We start from the raw sequence: 17,988 nt of genomic DNA on the forward strand, positions 1-17,988 counted from the left end.
AGAGCGGGAAGATCACCCTTTCGTGCAGCTGCACCGGAGGAGAACAAGAGCGGCGTGTGCCTTGCTGGCCCGCTCTCCCCCTGGTGCCTGTTTGACCCAAGATCACTGCTGCGGCCACGGGGCCTACCTGGCCGTGCCTTCCCCCAAGCGCCGAGGGCCCCTGACCTCCACCGCTGGAGCGGCGAGGTCCAGAGGTGCCCCCCCTGCTGAGGAATCGCACGGAGAAGATCGCCGCGAGGGAAGAGGGGCTCGTCGTCCCCGCCACGCTGCGATTTACCCGTGGGCCCTGACGTCATCGCCGGAGTCTCCAGAGGCCGCGCTGTGAGTGGCTCGCGACCCGCCGAGTCATCAGGAGGAAAGCCCGGAAGCAGCGCTGGGATTGGCCCAGCGTGTCTGCCAAGAGCTTCACGTCACCAGGAACCCGGGAGCCATACTTCCTGCTGCTGCCCCCCCAGGTAACGCTCGAGTGTGTGCCTCAGACGAGCGCGTGTCCACCTGGGGGAGAGGGAGGCGCTGAGTGTGTGGATCACCGGCGTCAGCCGGCGCTAAAGGGATCCATCGCCGAGCCCCTCCCTGGAAGCCCGTACCGGCACCCGAGTGAAGTGCGGTACCGGGCTAAAAATAAGATCTTGTTGAGATCCATCATCCGAGGCCCCCTCAAGAGGTACAGTGCATGGGGGCATTCCATTCTTACGCGCACCCACGCCCAGGGTCCCCATGAAGAGTGGGGCAGTCCTTTTCAACCAAAGACTGCTCGGGTGCATTTTGAATTGCCCAATCTTTTGCAACAGACTCTTTTTACGTTTTAAAAACACTTTCCACAAGAAGACTACTTTAGTTTCTAGAAGCATATTTTATGTTGGTTTATGTCCGTTTTAAGTCTGCCTAAAAATATATAAAAATATTATTTTTATATTATACCGGTGTGGTGTCCGTTTGTAGTGTTCATTAGAATTGCTGAAGGTGTTAGTGCAAATACTTTACACATTGCCCTGGAGATAAGCCTGTCTGCTCTGCCAAGTTACCAAGGGGGCGAGCAGGGATTATCTACTAACGGGTGTCCACCTGGCCCTAACTGGAGGAGAGGGTCCCTATTTGGTCAGAAGCCTTGGCCTCTGCCAACTGGAGACCCCCGATTCCAACATTGTTGGCTAGCGGTGGGATATGAACGTGTATTTGCGCCTGACCTACAGTGATTGGTGTGCATCACTAGTTTAGTGCAGACCTACATAACCACATACCCAATTATTTTTTTGTTCTTGGTCCTATTTTTGGATTTCCTTGAAGCACCATGTCACAGTCCAGGAAAGCTCCCAGTGACAAGGCACCAAGTGAGAAGGAAGCCAGTATAAGGGGAGAAGTTGATTTTAACATTGAGGATCTGTATTCCTACCACAAGGATGCTCTCAGGAAGTACTGCAGAGACTTTGGGTGCCCCATTAAAAGCAGCTCTAGAAAGGACGAGCTGCAGGACGCCTTAAAGCTCTGGTGGGAAGCCAAAGAGGCAGCGGGGACAGGTGCTGAAGAGACGGAGAATCCACCAAGGAATGGCTTTGGAGCAAATGATCTGCCGATAGGTGGACCAGCCTCAAGGGCTGGCAGCAACCATTCCAGCAGGGGTCTCTCCCCGGAGGAAATTCAAGAGAACCAGAGAGCGCGAGAACATGAGCTAGAAGTCCTGAGGCTCAAGGCCCAGATGGAAGAAAATAAGTTAATTCTGGCCCATGAGGTGAGCATGAGAGAACTGGATCTAAAAGCTAAGCAGTGGGAGTCCGGTTCAAATGGTGGCAGCGCACAGCCAATGCAGGGGCATAGGGTATATCTCCCCAAGGATATAGTCCAGAATTTTCAGAGGGGGGAGGATATCTATGCGTGGTTCACAGCCTATGAGATTGCTCTTAAGATGAGTAAGGTGCCTATGGAGGATTGGGGGGCGGGCTTGTGGAAACATTTTGAGGCTTCTGGGAGGGATGTCCTCTCACCCTTAGAATTAGCAGGCAAAATGACCTACCCCCATATGAAGGAGGCCCTATGCCTCAGGTATGGGCTTACCCCAGAGCAGTATAGACAGAAGTTTAGGAACTTTAAAAAGTTAGATTCCAGTACATGGGTGGAGTGTGTGAACCTGTATACGCGTGCATTGGAAGGTTGGATAAAGGGCAGCAAGGCAACTGATTATGAGGGGTTGTTCCATTTAATTAGTTGGGAGCACTTGAGCAGTCTATGTATTCCAGAGCTGCGCCAGCATCTCTTGGATAGTAAGTTAACTGATCCCAGGGAGCTTGCTAAGGAGGCGGACCGCTGGACCAGCATTAGGGTCCACAAGGGGATCGTGAGTACCACAGCCAAAGTTGGACAGGATCCCCAGCAGAAGAGTGGGGGGGACACCAGTAATAAGAAGGAGTTCCCTAAAGGGCCCCAAAACAGTTCAGCTGTAAAGGAGTCCCCGGCCCACCAGTCTCAGGCACCACCACCCCCTAAGGGTGGGCGTACCTTTCAAGGTCCCATTAGGTATTACAACTGCAATGGGAATGGTCACATTGCCCTTAGGTGCCCCAAGAAGTCCCCAGCACCCCCTGTTGCTCCCAAACCGGGTTTGATGAGTGTAACCTTGGGGGATGAGTTAGTACCTAGTGGGGAGGAGGAGCTGGCAGTGATGACCCTGGTCTCTTTAGGAGACCAAGAGATGGTCCAGGAAACCTACCTGCCTGAAAACACTAAAAAGTACAGGCAGTAGGTGACCATCAACGGGAGGAGGGTGGAGGCTCTCAGAGATACGGGAGCCAGTGTGACATCTGTCAGGTGTCAGTGGGTCTCTGAGGAGCAGGTTATCCCAGATGTGTTACACCCAGTAGTGTCAGCTGACAACTCTGTGCGCCGCTGCAAAGTGGCGCAAGTCCCCTTTGAGTGGGGGTGGTCTCAGGTCCCTTGAGAGTTGTTGTGAGGCCTTCCATGCCGGTAGATTGTCTGCTAGGCAATGACCTGGAGAGTTCTCCCTGGAGGGAGGTGGAATGCCAGGTGCATCTGGAGATGTTGGGTTGGCCTGAGTGGGCCTGTGCGACCACTCGGTCCCTGGCCGCCAGCAAGGGTGGTAAAGCAGACTTGGAGCCTGAAACAGTGGCCCAGGTACCGGCCCAGAGGAGGAAGGGCAGGGGGCGTGGGAAACCAGCCCCGGCTATTCCCACGGTCCAGGAGGAAGCAGACCCGGAGGGGGATGCTCTGGTACCTACAGGAAAACAGGTAACCGAACTGGGAGACTTGCCTGAGCTGACCCATTGGCCGCAAGAAGGGGGTCCCTCCAGGGAGGAGTTCTGCAAGGCGCAGAAAGAGTGCCCCTCTCTTATTGGTATGCGGCAACAGGCTACAGACCAGGCAGCCGGTGGAGAGTCCAAACACCATCTCATTTAATGGGAGGATGGATTGTTGTATAGTGAGCCGAAGGTCATTGAGCCCGGTGCCGCCCTTGTGCTGGTGGTACCCGAGCGCTTCAGGGCCTTCTTACTGGGCCTGGCTCATGACGTGCCGCTCGGAGGACATCTGGGGCAAGACAAGACCTTTCAACGGCTTGTCACCCACTTTTACTGGCCCCAGATGAAGAAGCACGTGGGGACTTGAAGGTGCAAGGCACCCCTCTAACCCTTTCCCGTGGTTAGCACCCCTTTTGAGCAGGTGGGCATAGACATTGTGGGTCCTCTGGAACCCAAGACCGCCCTAGGCAACAGGTTCATCCTGGTCTTGGTGGACCATGCCACCCGGTACCCGGAAGCTGTCCCTCTCCGGACAATCACAGCCCCTGTGGCGGGCGGTGCATTGATGGGGATCTTCTCCCGGGTGGGATTCCCCAGGGAGGTGGTATCCGACAGGGGGACCAACTTCATCTCTAAGTACATGAAGTCTCTGTGGGAGGAGAATGGGGTAACTTATAAGTTCACCACTCCTTACAACCCTCAAGGGAATGGTCTGGTTGAGAAATTCAACTGGACCCTCAAAGGCATGATAATGGGCCTCACAGAGCCCATGAGGCGGAAGTGGGACGTCTTCCTACCCTGCCTGTTGTTTGCCTACAGAGAGGTGCCCCAGAAGTCTTTAGGGTTCAGCCCCTTTGAGCTTCTGTACGGTCACCCTGTGAGAGGACCTCTGAGTCTGGTGAAGAAGAGTTGGGAGAAATCCCATGGTAAGACCCTTCAGGATGTGTTCAGCTATGTGCTGGCCTTCCGCAACCAGACACAACGCTTCAGGAAACTCGCTCAGGTGAACCCAGAAGCCAGCCAGGAAGAAATGAAAAGATGGTATGACCAGAATGCCACTCTGGTCGAATTTCAACCTGGGCAGAAGGTGTGGGTGATGGCGCCAGTGGAGTCTTGTGCGCTCCAAGATAAGTGGAATGGGCCATATGAGGTGGTGGAGCGCAAGAGCAATGTAACCTACCTGGTTAACTTTCAGTCTCCCAGGAACCCTTTGAGGGTCCTGCATGTGAACCGCCTCAAACCACACTTTGAGAGGTCGGATGTCACAATGCTCCTTGCTACAGATGATGGGATGGAGGAGGAAAGTGATCCTCTTCCTGACCTCCTGGCAGCCAAGGAACTAGATGGGTCAGTGGATGGAGTGGTTCTCTCACCCACCCTGACCCCAGAGAAGCAGAGAGACTGTCGCCATGTGTTGGGTCAGTTTGCATCCCTGTTTTCCCTGACCCCAGGAGTCACCAATTGGTGTGTCCATGATGTGGACACTGGAGATAGCCCCCCTGTGAAACAGAAATTTTACAGGGTAGCTGACAAAGTCAGGGTCAGCATCAAGGAAGAGGTTTCCAAGATGTTGGCGCTAGGGGTGATTGAGCCATCCAGCAGCCCGTGGGCTAGTCCGGTGGTCTTAGTACCAAAGGCTGCTGCGCCCGTGCCACCCCGGAACTCAGGTTTTGTGTGGACTACCGCGGGATCAATGCGGTCACCAAGACTGACGCACACCCCATCCCCCGAGCTGATGAGCTTGTGGATCGGCTGGGGGCTGCCAAGTATCTCAGTACATTTGATTTGACTTCTGGGTACTGGAAGATTGCCTTAACTGAGGGGGCAAAGGAGAGGTCGGCGTTTTCAACCCCAGAGGGGCACTTCCAGTTCAGAGTCATGCCCTTTGGTTTGAAAAACGCCCACTGCCAACTTCCAGCGACTGGTCAAACAGGTACTGTCCGGACTGGAGCAATTCAGCGCCGCGTACCTGGATGACATTGTTGTGTTCAGCTCCCTTTGGGAGGAACACCTGCAACACCTCTGGGAAGTGTTGAAAGCTCTGCAGAATGCAGGCCTCACTATCAAGGCCAGTAAGTGCCAGATAGGGCAGGGATCTGTGGTGTACTTGGGACACCAGGTAGGGAGCGGCCAGGTGGCGCCCCTACAGGCAAAGATTGATACCATTCTGGATTGGGAGCCCCCCAAGACCCAGACAGAGGTGAGAGCCTTCTTGGGCCTCACCGGGTATTACAGGAGGTTTGTCAAATGGTATGGCACCATTGTGGCCCCCTTGACGGGGCTGACTTCTAACAAACAGCCCAAACGGGTGATTTGGACCGATGCCTGTCAGACCGCATTTGAAACCCTGAAAGCTGCCATGTGCACCGCACCCGTGCTTAGGGCACCTGATTTCTCCAAGGAATTTGTAGTGCAGACAGACGCTTCAGAGCATGGGGTGGGAACCGTGCTCTCCCAACTGAATGATGAAGGCGGGGACCAACCTGTAGTCTTCATTGGTAGGAGGCTACTCCCCCGGGAACAGAGGTGGAGTGCAATTGAAAGGGAAGCTTTTGCCGTGGTCTGGGCGCTGAAGAAGCTAAGACCCTATTTATTTGGGACTCACTTCCGGGTTCAGACAGACCACAGGCCCCTCAGATGGTTAATGCAGATGAGGGGGGAGAACCCAAAACTGTTGAGGTGGTTAATCTCCCTACAGGGAATGGACTTTACGGTGGAACACCGCCCTGGCACAGAACACGCCAATGCTGACGGTCTGTCCAGATTTTTCCGCCTTAGTGATGAGAACTCCCAAGGGGTTGGGTAATTCCCCTCACTTTCAGCTGGAGGGGACACGTGTTAGACCTGGCATCCTTGGCGTGGTTTCCCCTGACTTTTTGATCTCTACCTCCTATGTTTTTGACTCTATGCTGGATTACGTTTTGCTGGTTTAGATGCTTTGGGCACTTTGCCACTGCTGATCAGTGCCAAAGGGCAAGTGCTCCTTGTAGGGCCTGTACAGATGTAAGGGACATGCTGCAGTAGTGGATTACTGACAAATTCGTTTTTCACTGTAGCACGGCTACCTTGCCCATAGGACAGAATGAGGGTGTGTGGGGGCCCATGGGTACCTGCCTATCTTCCCCCAGGAACAAGATAGAAAATCCAAACCTGGTTTCTTAGGATTCAGAAATCCATAATACATCTTTTAGCATAGGTGGTTTTTAAATGTTGTGTCTGAAAATAGTACTTTTAGAAAGTGGCTAATTTCTTGTCCAGTCTGCCTGTGGGCCTGCCTGGGTGTGCGAGTTAGAGGGAGTGTGACAGGGTCTGGGAAAGCTCCAGCAGTGGGATGATAGCTGGCTGCCCCTGAAGGTAAGGAGGAGGAGTGGTGCTGGGCTGTGCCCTGCCTTTACGTTACCGGCTCCCCTGTCTGCTGGATGACGGATATCCCTGCCTCCCTGCTTCAAAGAGAAAGATTCCTCAGGACCGAGAGACTCCCGACGCCAGAGTCTGGACAAGGGCGACCCGTGCTTAAATCACAAAACCTCAAAGGCATCAAAGACAATTTTCTGTATAAAGGAAAGACCCATGTACACTAGAATCAGACTACTTCTGACCAAAGAGGAGAATCCCTGCTGAAGAGGACACTGTAAGAAGACCGCAGGAACAGTGCTGCCATTGCTGTGTGTCTGGAAGCTGACCTGCTGTCTTGTCTTGTCCTGCCTAAGAGGGACCGTGGGGACTGTGCTGTGTGCTTGGTCCCCCTCCTGCCAAGAAGAACTCTATAAAGGGCTAGAAGTCGAGCTAGCCTCCTGATCCCAGGAATCAGGGCCATCAAATTCCTGCCGCTTTGACCTGTATCGCTCTGCTGTCTTCAGAGCGGGAAGATCACCCTTTCGTGCAGCTGCACCGGAGGAGAAGAGCGGCGTGTGCCTTGCTGGCCCGCTCTCCCCTTGGTGCCTGTTTGACCCAAGATCACCGCTGCGGCCACGGGACCTACCTGGCCGTGCCTTCCCCCAAGCGCCGAGGGCCCCTGACCTCCACCGCTGGAGCTGCAAGGTCCAGAGGTGCCCCCCCCTGCTGAGGAATCGCACGGAGAAGATCGCCACAAGGGAAGAGGGGCTCATCGTCCCCACCGCGCTGCGATTTGCCCGTGGGCCCTGACGTCATCGCCGGTGTCTCCAGAGGCCGCGCTGTGAGTGGCTCGCGACCCGCCGAGTCATCAGGAGGAAAGCCCGGAGGCAGCGCTGGGATTGGCCCAGCACGTCTGCCAAGAGCTTCACGTCACCAGGAACCCGGGAGCCGTACTGCCTGCTGCTGCCCCCCCAGGTAACGCTCGAGTGAGTGCCTCAGACGAGCACGTGCCCACCTGGGGAGAGAGGGAGGCGCTGAGTGTGTGGATCACCGGCGTCAGCCGGCGCTGAAGGGATCCATCGCCGAGCCCCTCCCTGGAACCCCGTACCGGCAACCGAGTGAAGTGCAGTACCGGGCTAAAAGGAAGATCCTGTTGAGATCCATCATCCGAGGCCCCCTCAAGAGGTACAGTGCATGGGGGCATTCAATTATTACGCTCACCCGCGCCCAGGGTACCCATGAAGAGAGGGGCAGTCCTTTTCAACCAAAGACTGCTCGGGGTGCATTTTGAATTGCCCAATCTTCTGCAACAGACTCTTTTTACGTTTTAAAAACACTTTCCACAAGAAGACTACTTTTGTTTCAAGAAGCATATTTTATGTTGGTTTATGTCCGTTTTAAGTCTGCCTAAAAATATATAAAAATATTATTTTTATATTATACCGGTGTGGTGTCCGTTTGTGGTGTTCATTAGAATTGCTGAAGGTGTTAGTGCAAATACTTTACACATTGCCCTGGAGAAAAGCCTGTCTGCTCTGCAAGGCTACCAAGGGGGTGAGCAGGGATTATCTAGTAACGGGTGTCCACCTGGCCCTAACTGGAGGAGAGGGTCCCTATTTGGTCAGAAGCCTTGGCCTCTGCCAACTGGAGACCCGTGATTCCAACACGCAGCAACAGCCTTTCCATGAGTGGAGCCACAACCGGCCACGAGCAGCCACAAAATGCCCCTCATTAGAAGCTGTCGCCCCCAAAAAACAAAGATGTCAGAAAGCAGACGCAACTGCATCACCATCAGAGCGACCTAGGGTGAAACGACATCGCTCCGGACCAACAACTCAGTCTAGGACTAAAAAGGATCAGCAAGGCATGACAGGCATAGGAGGAAAAGGCAGCAGCCCCAACAGAAACAACGGCAACATAAAAAGAGCACAACACCACCGCATCTACCATCTCACCAAACAGACCAGCTGGAGAGGCAACCCCCCAAAATAACAGTACCCTGAGAGTAGAAGCCAGACAAAAAGGAACCCACCTATACAGAGCTCGAACACCAAACTGCAAAGTCTTGCAAAGGATATCAATATGCCAGAAACCAGGGAAGCCAACCATATCCACATCCTCCCAGTCCTCTTCCAAAATCATGAAGACAGAGGAGTGGATGGGCAATGACCCAGGGCCAACCCGCTGATACAGAGAAAACAAACAGCGTCCTCCACAGCCACTGCAGACACGGGATCATACTGGAATGCAAGAATGCGCTGCAGAACCTCCACAAGAGCAGACCCATGCAGAAAACGACCTGCAAGTATCACATCACCGTCCCCACCTGACTCACAGTAAGGACCAGGCACACATCTGGGTCACCAAGAAGGAGGAACAGACACCGCAACACGTAAAGCAGCAGCTACCAACGTAACAAGCATCACCCGCAGCAAAGCGATGGAAGGAACAGCGACCAAGGAGCCAGAAGAACCCCAGAATGACATAAGGAGCGCCCAAAAAGCGATCAATGAAGAAGCGTCCAAAAATGTACCTCCTAGGGACACTCTGACAGCATAAGTAGGGTCCGAATCCCATGGAAATTAAAACAAAGACAGCAGGACGGCCATCGGCATGCCCACAAACATGATGTCACCGCCAGGATACTCCCACAAACAGGCAGTGAACCTCGCGCATATGGAATAGGCCACGCCCTCCAATATGTATCCAATGAATGCGATCTCCATCAGCCCAGCTGAAGGAACGTGCAAGCGGACCCCATGAGTGAGGAGGGAGCCCACCAGCACCGCAGTAGCCCCGGAGATAACACCGAAGCAAGTGATGCCATGTCCGCCAAGGCAGGACACGGCAAAACCCAACAAGGGAGAGCCCCTCGAGGGCACCACCAACTGGGCAAGGTCCGCTATGGCAGGACCCGCTGGAGGCAAAAAGAAGGCAGACACGCTGAGACCGCTAAGCAGGACTCGGCGAGACCTCCACCACAGCGTCCCAGGATACACCCCCCCATACAAGGAAGGGTAAAACAGAACTGAGAGGCACGGCAACTCTTGAAGTCTGCTATAGCAGGACAAAGGAGAATGCCACAAGTGATCAATAAGGGGGGGGAAACACGGAGAACACACACATGTGGAAACAAGCATCCCCCCCTTATGGAACGGGGCCCAAGAGTCCGTTAAAGCAGGACCGCCTCCCCCAACTCACCTGAATAAACAGGAACACGAACAGCACTCGGAGTAGTGCAGAAACAAAAAAACAGGTTGTGGTGTGGATCTTGTATCCTTTTATGTGATTGGTGGTTGCCACTGGGGGCCATATTGGAGGGATAGGGAGACTAGTATTATAACTTTTGCTTGGAGTTTCTGTGGGAGCAGAATGCTCATTAGTAATTACTGTGGCGAGGAAGATGGACGAGGAGGTAATGGATGGGGCCCTTTTCCCCAATTAGGCAGCTTCCAGGATCAGAACAGGTTTGGCGTGTGTGGACATAGATGCGGCATGCTGGATGGAGCTTCCAAAGAAAGGTATGTCTTATTAAATGTTACTATTGATTGTGATGTTTTGCGCTTCCTCGCTGATAGTGACTTGCTTAATGATGTAATATAACATAGTCATGGTTCTAGGTATGGTGCACTGTGTCTGGGCGGAGGAAGGGAAGATGGTGGATTGACTCTGCCGCTGATGGCTTGCACCTATTGCTGCTGCTTCTCCGCTATGGTATGCTGAGGCAGAAACGTCGGGAAAGTGAAAGAAATTAAAGCAACTAAATGAGGGAGCGAAAATCCTTCATCGATGTGGGGAGTACGGATGTTTTGTGAGCCTTCAAGCTAACCGATACATACAAACAATTAAGGACTTTGGCCACAACTAAAAGGGAAAAAGTGAAAGGAGTCTCCTGCTTTTGACTCATCTGATGTTGGTCTTGATCGCTGGGATGTCACGGAGGACTTAGATTCTCACCCAGCGTGGTCTGACTGAATCATGGTGCACCTCTCTCGGCTGGTTCTTCTTGGGACACACACCTGTTCTGGCTGTTCCCCGCAGAATGGCTCTGCTGAAGACAACTGTGCAAAAGGGAGGACGCACTTGCTCGTGCTCTACAACTCTAGTAACTGATGCTTCTGGGCTTGCTACTATGGAGGATGAAACACACAGCCCTACTTGGAAGAGCAATACAACGCGAATGGCTCCTTCTAGAGTCCAATGCCCGATCATGAAAATATTGCAAGCAGGTAAAGCTATCATACTTCTTAATCATGGCGGCGGCGAAGCCTTGGAGTGAGCATGAGAAAAGAGAAACGGGGGGCACAGATGGAAGGGAGGGGGGACAAGGGAGAAAGAAAGGACAGCAGCATGCGCTGCCCACCCCTCGCACACACCGGCTCCTTGTGCATACGCCGCTGCCATTTTAGGTCAGGCAGCGATGAGCAATACAAACAAAAAGTCCGAACAGTGCGGACTAAAACTGTAATTGGTGGCCACTGCTTCCGGACTACACGGAAGTCAGTTGGTCATCAGCAGCCACTGAAAACAAAGGTAAGAAATGCAAGAACAACACTAAGCCAGTGGCAAGCAGCAGGAGAAACTACCGGCTGGTTGCCAACTTATAGAGATTACTTTAGGTCTTGCTGAGACAGCGCATGCGCTGCCAAGGCAAGACCTAAAAAAGGTAGTGGTACTGGAAGTCTTCATGAACAAGAAGTAAATAAAATACAAAAATAAATCTCTACAACAGAGGACACAACATTTTACTTTATTTAAATGAAACTATTAATTTGTGTAACTGATTTTCGACTGTATTCATTGAATTGGCCAAAGCCATGCGTTTGGAAATTCATTGTGCAATACTAGCCATTGCTTATTGTTGTATGTGCTTTTATTTTGTGGTGCCCTATCAAACTTACATGGCGAGGGCTGTATTACCTTTGTTTAACTCTTTTAGTTCTCTTATGATGCTTCATTACATCTCATAAAATAAATAGGAATGCACTGAACCTCAGGCATTGAAAGAATGGAATTAGGAGGAATATTTTGAAATATTCATTCCCATCAGACTCAATATTTGAGACTGTGGTATTCCCTTTCCATCAGCACGTCTGGAATTTCAGTAATATCTGGGAATCTAGCCCATCCTCATTTAAAGATAAACATTGGAAAAACATTGCACCGCAGCACTGAAAGGCAAGGCTCTCCTTGTAGTATGGAGGATTCCAGTGCATATTCGGGAACTTGACTGGTGTGCTGCTAGTGAGTCAATGAGCTTTCTTCATTAAAGTAATCTGCAATTTGAGACCCCACTTAACGTAATTACTTGGCATTGTTCATCATTCAATAGGCCACATGTGTTGCAAGCTAGGAAACATGAACTCCAGGACTCGGAGAGTACTTGTAAATTATTGAAGGCAATAATGCTAAGAATGATTCATTCTGTTTACAAACAGAAATTGTGATTTAATACTGTCCACAAGCCACACTCCTCGCTGAAGAGAAGCCAAAGAAAATGATCTTGCCCCAAAAACACAGATTACCTCTGCTTTTCAGGCACCATGCATTGAAAAGGTAAAAAAGTGCAAGGGCTAGATTACAGAAGTGGAGTGTTTTTGGGCACATATTTCACACCTGTGCAATGCGAAGGGGCCATTTCCTCAAGGCCACGTGAAAATAAGGGAATGCCTTTGCGACCATGCCCTATTACCAGGGTCAAGGGAATTATGGGAAGGAGAGAGCCAAATTATGCGGTAGGATTGAGTAAATTATGGGGCCAGAGAAGGCACATTATGCAGCTTAATGCAGCACATTTTTGATAATATTACTTCCTTATTTTGTACTATAATCACTTTTTAACACTGTCTGGGCATTGGGTGCACAGCATTAGTACAAGTTCAATACCTAAATAAAGCAATAAGTAACAGAAAGGTGACCGCTCAACCTTTGCAAAAGGCCTTCCTCGCTAAAAACACAGCGGCATGTGTTGCAGTGCAACTTTTAAACCGTTTAAGCTAGAAACACATTTTTTTAATCTGCAGATTATGCAGCAGATGATGGACTATGTGGCAAAATGCAGCAAATCCAAAAATATGCAAAAATCACTGCAGGGGCACAATCACTTAATTCCAGTGGCCCTGCTAATTACCAATGCCACAGCACTAGGAAAGAGTGTCAAGGGGAGGGGAGGCACACTAACCGTGAGTCACCTAGGATGTGGTGCACAGTTACCGTGTCCTCTGAGGGCATTAAGGAGGAGAGTTCAAAAAGGGTGCAAAATACCTTCTCCATTTGGGATCAGTTACTGATTGCATTCCCTGTAGGGATAAGGACCCTGCAAATGCTCCAAAGTTTGCCAGGTGTGCCAGCAGTGAATGATGGAGTGTCAGTTAGAGAAATGTCAGTCTGTCTTTCACTATGCTTTCTCCAGCAGAGGTAGAAACTTCAAGTTCATCCCTACACTGGTCAGTAGGGTGACTACCTCAGTCACGGTCATTATGATGCAGGTTCTGGTCCTGGACTTTTGTATGATAGCCTGAAGCACAGGCCTTCAAAATGTGGGCAGTTCCCCTGGGAGGCCTGGATTTTTTATCGAGGAGGCACAAATACCTCAACAAATGACCTGGAAGCACGACTTTGCCTGTTTTGCCCGATTCCAGGCCATCTTCATATACACATAGACTTGCTTAAGGTGGGCCGAGGTGGAGGGTTTGAGGGAAGGCAGCTGGCTGACTTATGTTTAGATGCAGAAGAAACCCCTGGGACCTCCGAACAATGGCCCAGGAGACAAGGGGAGAATGTGAGCTTAGGGTTGTCACCTTTCCCAGAAAAAATACAAGCCGTTTATTTCCATTTTGCTTTTCTGGAAAGGCCAATACCTGGTAGGTAAAAAATAATTTGTGTAAAATCCTCATTATCAATTAAAAATAATTTATACAACTCTCTAATACTATTTAACTGCTTTCTTCCCGTGTTTGCTGTTTTAGGTGTACATTTAAAAAAGGAAAGAATACTGGCTTTCACTGTTTTTGCCACCTGTTTTACTACATGGATATAAAAGTACAAGGCACTCTGGTAAAACGCTTTCCAAGGGTCAACCCTAGCTGTGATCCGTGGTCTCATTTTCTTTTTAACAAAGGACCACCGATAGAACAGGGCCCAGAAAGATGGCCTATGAAAGAGGGTGTAATGCTGTTCTCTTTAGTGTTCTTTAGACAAAGGTTAAATGAAACAGCCTGGTTCCCAGATCTACAGCTACTATTGAGAAGAATGTGCAGAAGAACCTGGTTCAGTGTGTGAAGGGCCCAAAACCTTCACATTATGTCAGCCTTGCTACCCGAAAGCAGAGGGGACCCATTTTCCTTGCTACAGGTTCAGAACAAAATAGGAGAGGGAAGGATGGCACTGAATCTGACTCCAGCCCTATCCTAAACCAGGCCCAAACAGAGAAGACACCAGAAGTCTGGCTCCAGTCCCAGCCAAAACCAGACCCAAGCAGGGAAGACATCAGAAGTCTGGCTCAAGCCCCAGTCTAAACCAGACCCAAGCAGGGAGGACACCAGAATTCTGGCTCCAGCCCCAGCCTAAACCAGACCCAAGCAGGGAGGACACCAGAAGTCTGGCTCAAGCCCTAGCCTAAACCAGACCCAAGCAGGGAGGACACCAGAAGTCTGGCTCCAGCCCTAGCCTAAACCAGACCCAAGCAGGGAGGACACCAGAAGTCTGGCTCCAGCCCTAGCCTAAACCAGACCCAAGCAGGGAGGACACCAGAAGTCTGGCTCCAGCCCAAGCCTAAACCAGACCCAAGCAGGGAGGACACCAGAAGTCTGGCTCAAGCCCTAGCCTAAACCAGACCCAAGCAGGGAGGACACAAGAAGTCTGGCTCCAGCCCTAGCCTAAACCAGACCCAAGCAGGGAGGACACCAGAAGTCTGACTCCAGCCCTGGCCTAAACCACACCCAAACAGGGAAGACACCAGAAGACACTTTTCACCTTCCGCCTTTCACATGGATGTCTGGGCTGGACTTCTTGGTAGTAGGCGTAAAATAGGTAAGCTGAGTGTCAATAACCAGGTGAAGGAAAGAAGGCTTATCTGGAGCTAAGTCAGCTACAGCATCTCTTCCAAAGTGACACGTGAAGCGCACAGCCGTCGAGGAGGGTCAGCTTGGGGCAGGGGGAAGCAAATAGCTGTATTGGATGAACAGTACTCACTACAAATAAAATGCTACACTTGGTGGTACCGCTCTTAAGAAGGGCACCATCATGAGACAGAGAAGATATATTTGATTCAGAAGTTCCCTAGAACTCCCACGCTATACATATGTCTACCAGAGGCTCAATACAGGAACCCATTGGAAAATGTCTTGATTACCATTTACAGATCTATGTGCAGTCAGTCCAATCATGCATTGGAGACACTACTGATTTCCTGGATCAGTTCCAACCGTTTGCTGAAGAGAACATGATAAGTCACGTGTTATATACCATTGATGTGAAATCTCTGTATACTTCTGTACCCCATGAATCTGGATTGGAAACAGTGGAGCGAGCTTTGATTCCGGCAAGCTTACCAGAAAACCTAAAAAATTTCATTTTAGAGTTAGTACATTACACCCTATTTCGCAGTTAATTCAAATAGGGGGTGATAATAGTTTTTTACAATTAACTGGTACATCAATGGAAAACTGTGCAGCCCTCAGCTACATGAATCTGTACATGCGAATGATTGAAGAGGAAAACATATTAAAAATCCGGTGTAGAAAGAAAATCTTTTCACCTACCTAAGACACATAAATGGCATTTTTATCATATGGAAATGTACAGAAACAGCATTCATTTTTTCAATCTCGGGAATGAAGAAGGTTGAATCAAAGCATATGTTTCATACATGAAATTAGCAATTTGTCCACTGAACATATTTGGATGTCAAGGTGAGTTTAGAACTTGGTAGAATTCAGACAAACATTAATACAGGAATGTTTTACATTACTAATGTTTTCATCAACCCACATTGAAAAAACATTTACCTTATTCCCAATTGCTACGAATCACACAGATAATTTCCAAAACTGTAGATTTTGAGAACACAAGAGGTAATATGAATGAAGAGTTTAATCAAAGAGGATATCCAAACATAGTCATCCAAAGGGCTGTGACAAGGCCAGAACAAAAAGACAAAAGCGCCTTACAAAGTAACTCCAAACTGGATGACAAATTGATGGGATTAGTTTTTAAGTATTCCACAAAAAGTTTTTAAAAAATCAGGCTAAATCGTTACAGCATTGGGCTATACTACAGTTGGAACCCAACTTCACAGGTCTATTTGATAACCCAACAAAATATTTGCGTACCAAACAGTTCGCAATCTAAAAGACTTACTGGATCAAAAACAGGAGAGTACTACTGGTGAATTCAATGGCACTAAACAGTGTCATAATTGTGCGTACTGCAACAGCAAAATATCAGGGACTGGATTAACCACCTTTGGAAAGGAATAAAAATAAAGCATAAAACCTCCGCGTCCTTTGACTCTTAGAATCTGGTGTATATGTTTAAGTGCCCATGTAATTAAATATATGTAGGCAAAACTGAATGTAAATTCAAAGTCAGGCTAACAGAACACAAGAGCATCATTCGAACTAAATCAGATACATCATTGGTGGCAAAACATTTTAACAAACTTAAATACACCAACCAACTGCAGCACACATAGAAGTTACAAATCACCATTAGTGATAGTTTATGTGTAGGAGGGGACACCTTCCTGCACATGAACAATAATTTCTTGCAATGCAGGCAACCTTGCACCACGGTGCATAAGTGCCTGCGATGGCGCTAGGGGTAAAGCAGGGGTGTGTCATATTATTGTAAATACGGGCATCCCTGCATTTCCAGAATGTCAGAGCGTGGCATCACCAATTATGGCGTAACACTGCGCTCTGCCATTCTGCTGTAAGAATGCCCCTTGATGCCTTACTCTCAAAGGGTTGAAATACCCACTGGAATTCGCTTGGTTTTTATAACCTGTTTTCGTGAAAACTTTGTGTAATGCCAGTACATAGCACATTTTTCTTTCGGTTCTAAAGAGGACCATTTGGACACGTAATATAATTCAGGATAGTTCATATTTAATTTTTTGGGGATGAGATGTACTGTTTCGAAAGATAGGATTAGGAATTTATCCGTTTAAATCTTAGAATTATTGTGTTTCTTAACTCTTTTTTCATGATTTAGTTTATTCACACTTGTACACTTACCTCATAGGGATTCAGGATGCTCATTTTTTAGGGGAGTTTCAATGGCATTAGTGTTTTAATGTTAGTTAAATATGTTTGTTATCTTTATTTAAAGATTTATACTCAGGGTTTTCACCCCCTCATTATGTGCACGTGTTACTACATTTCTCTCAGGGATAACTTGAGCAGTTGCTCTTTGTTTTACCTGTCACATATGGTGGAATCTATGTCTTAGAGTGGTAGTCTCTTTTCTATTTTCACTTGTATTGCGCTTATACATGTAATAACATGGCCGACATTCTCTGGTGTAGTATTCAGATGGGAAGTCGCACTTCACTTTCTCCAGTCACATATGGCATAACCTATTTCTTAGAGTCACATATGGTGGAATCTATATCCTAAAGTGGTAGACTATTATCTCTTTTCACTGGTATCGCATGTATACATATTATCACACAGGCGAGGTATGCAAAAGCGGGTTAACTGGTGGAAGGCATGCTCCCAACACCGTGTGGAGACAGAAATGGGTAAGAACCAGACCAATTAGTCAGCTCAGCTTTCGATGTTGTTTCTGCATGAAACTTGGTTGCCATGAGGTGAATAACACCGGGAACACACAATTGGGTGTAGGCGGGTAATTACTGCTTGTTTCCCACATGCTCCTTGACTGACACAGTATACTAAGCTAGTTTGCGGGGATTACCTAGGGTATTTTCCTTTTTTACTCCTTTTTTTATACTTTGTTTGTTTTGATAGATTTAATAGTGCAGCACCAGGTCATATAAAGGATTTACTAACGAGTCTTATATGTTGATGCCAGTATTTGGTTTCTTGGTACATTGGTTTTCCTGTTGTTCTTAAAGAACCTTCCCCTGACAAAGGGCCAGTTTGGCTCGAAATACATTGAGTTTAGTTGATGCACACACCACCTCTCTGAAAAGATGTTTCAAACTTCGTATTGAAATAAAGAAAGAGTGCTTCCTCATGTACATTGCTTTAAGTGAGTGTTTTTTGTGAACAACCGCGAGCGCCTTCTTTAAAATGATGTAGCAGAATGCCAGGAGTCCATCTGGCACCTGAATAGCAGTGCTATTGGAGTTCAACACTATCCCAAGAAGGGAGGTGATATTATACCACTTGAAGCTAACACCTCATGCCCAAACCAACGTCCAAGAGACCCTACAGCA

Source organism: Lissotriton helveticus, chromosome 3_1 (genome assembly GCF_964261635.1).
Source record: "Lissotriton helveticus chromosome 3_1, aLisHel1.1, whole genome shotgun sequence".
NCBI classification, from domain to species: Eukaryota; Metazoa; Chordata; class Amphibia; order Caudata; family Salamandridae; genus Lissotriton; species Lissotriton helveticus.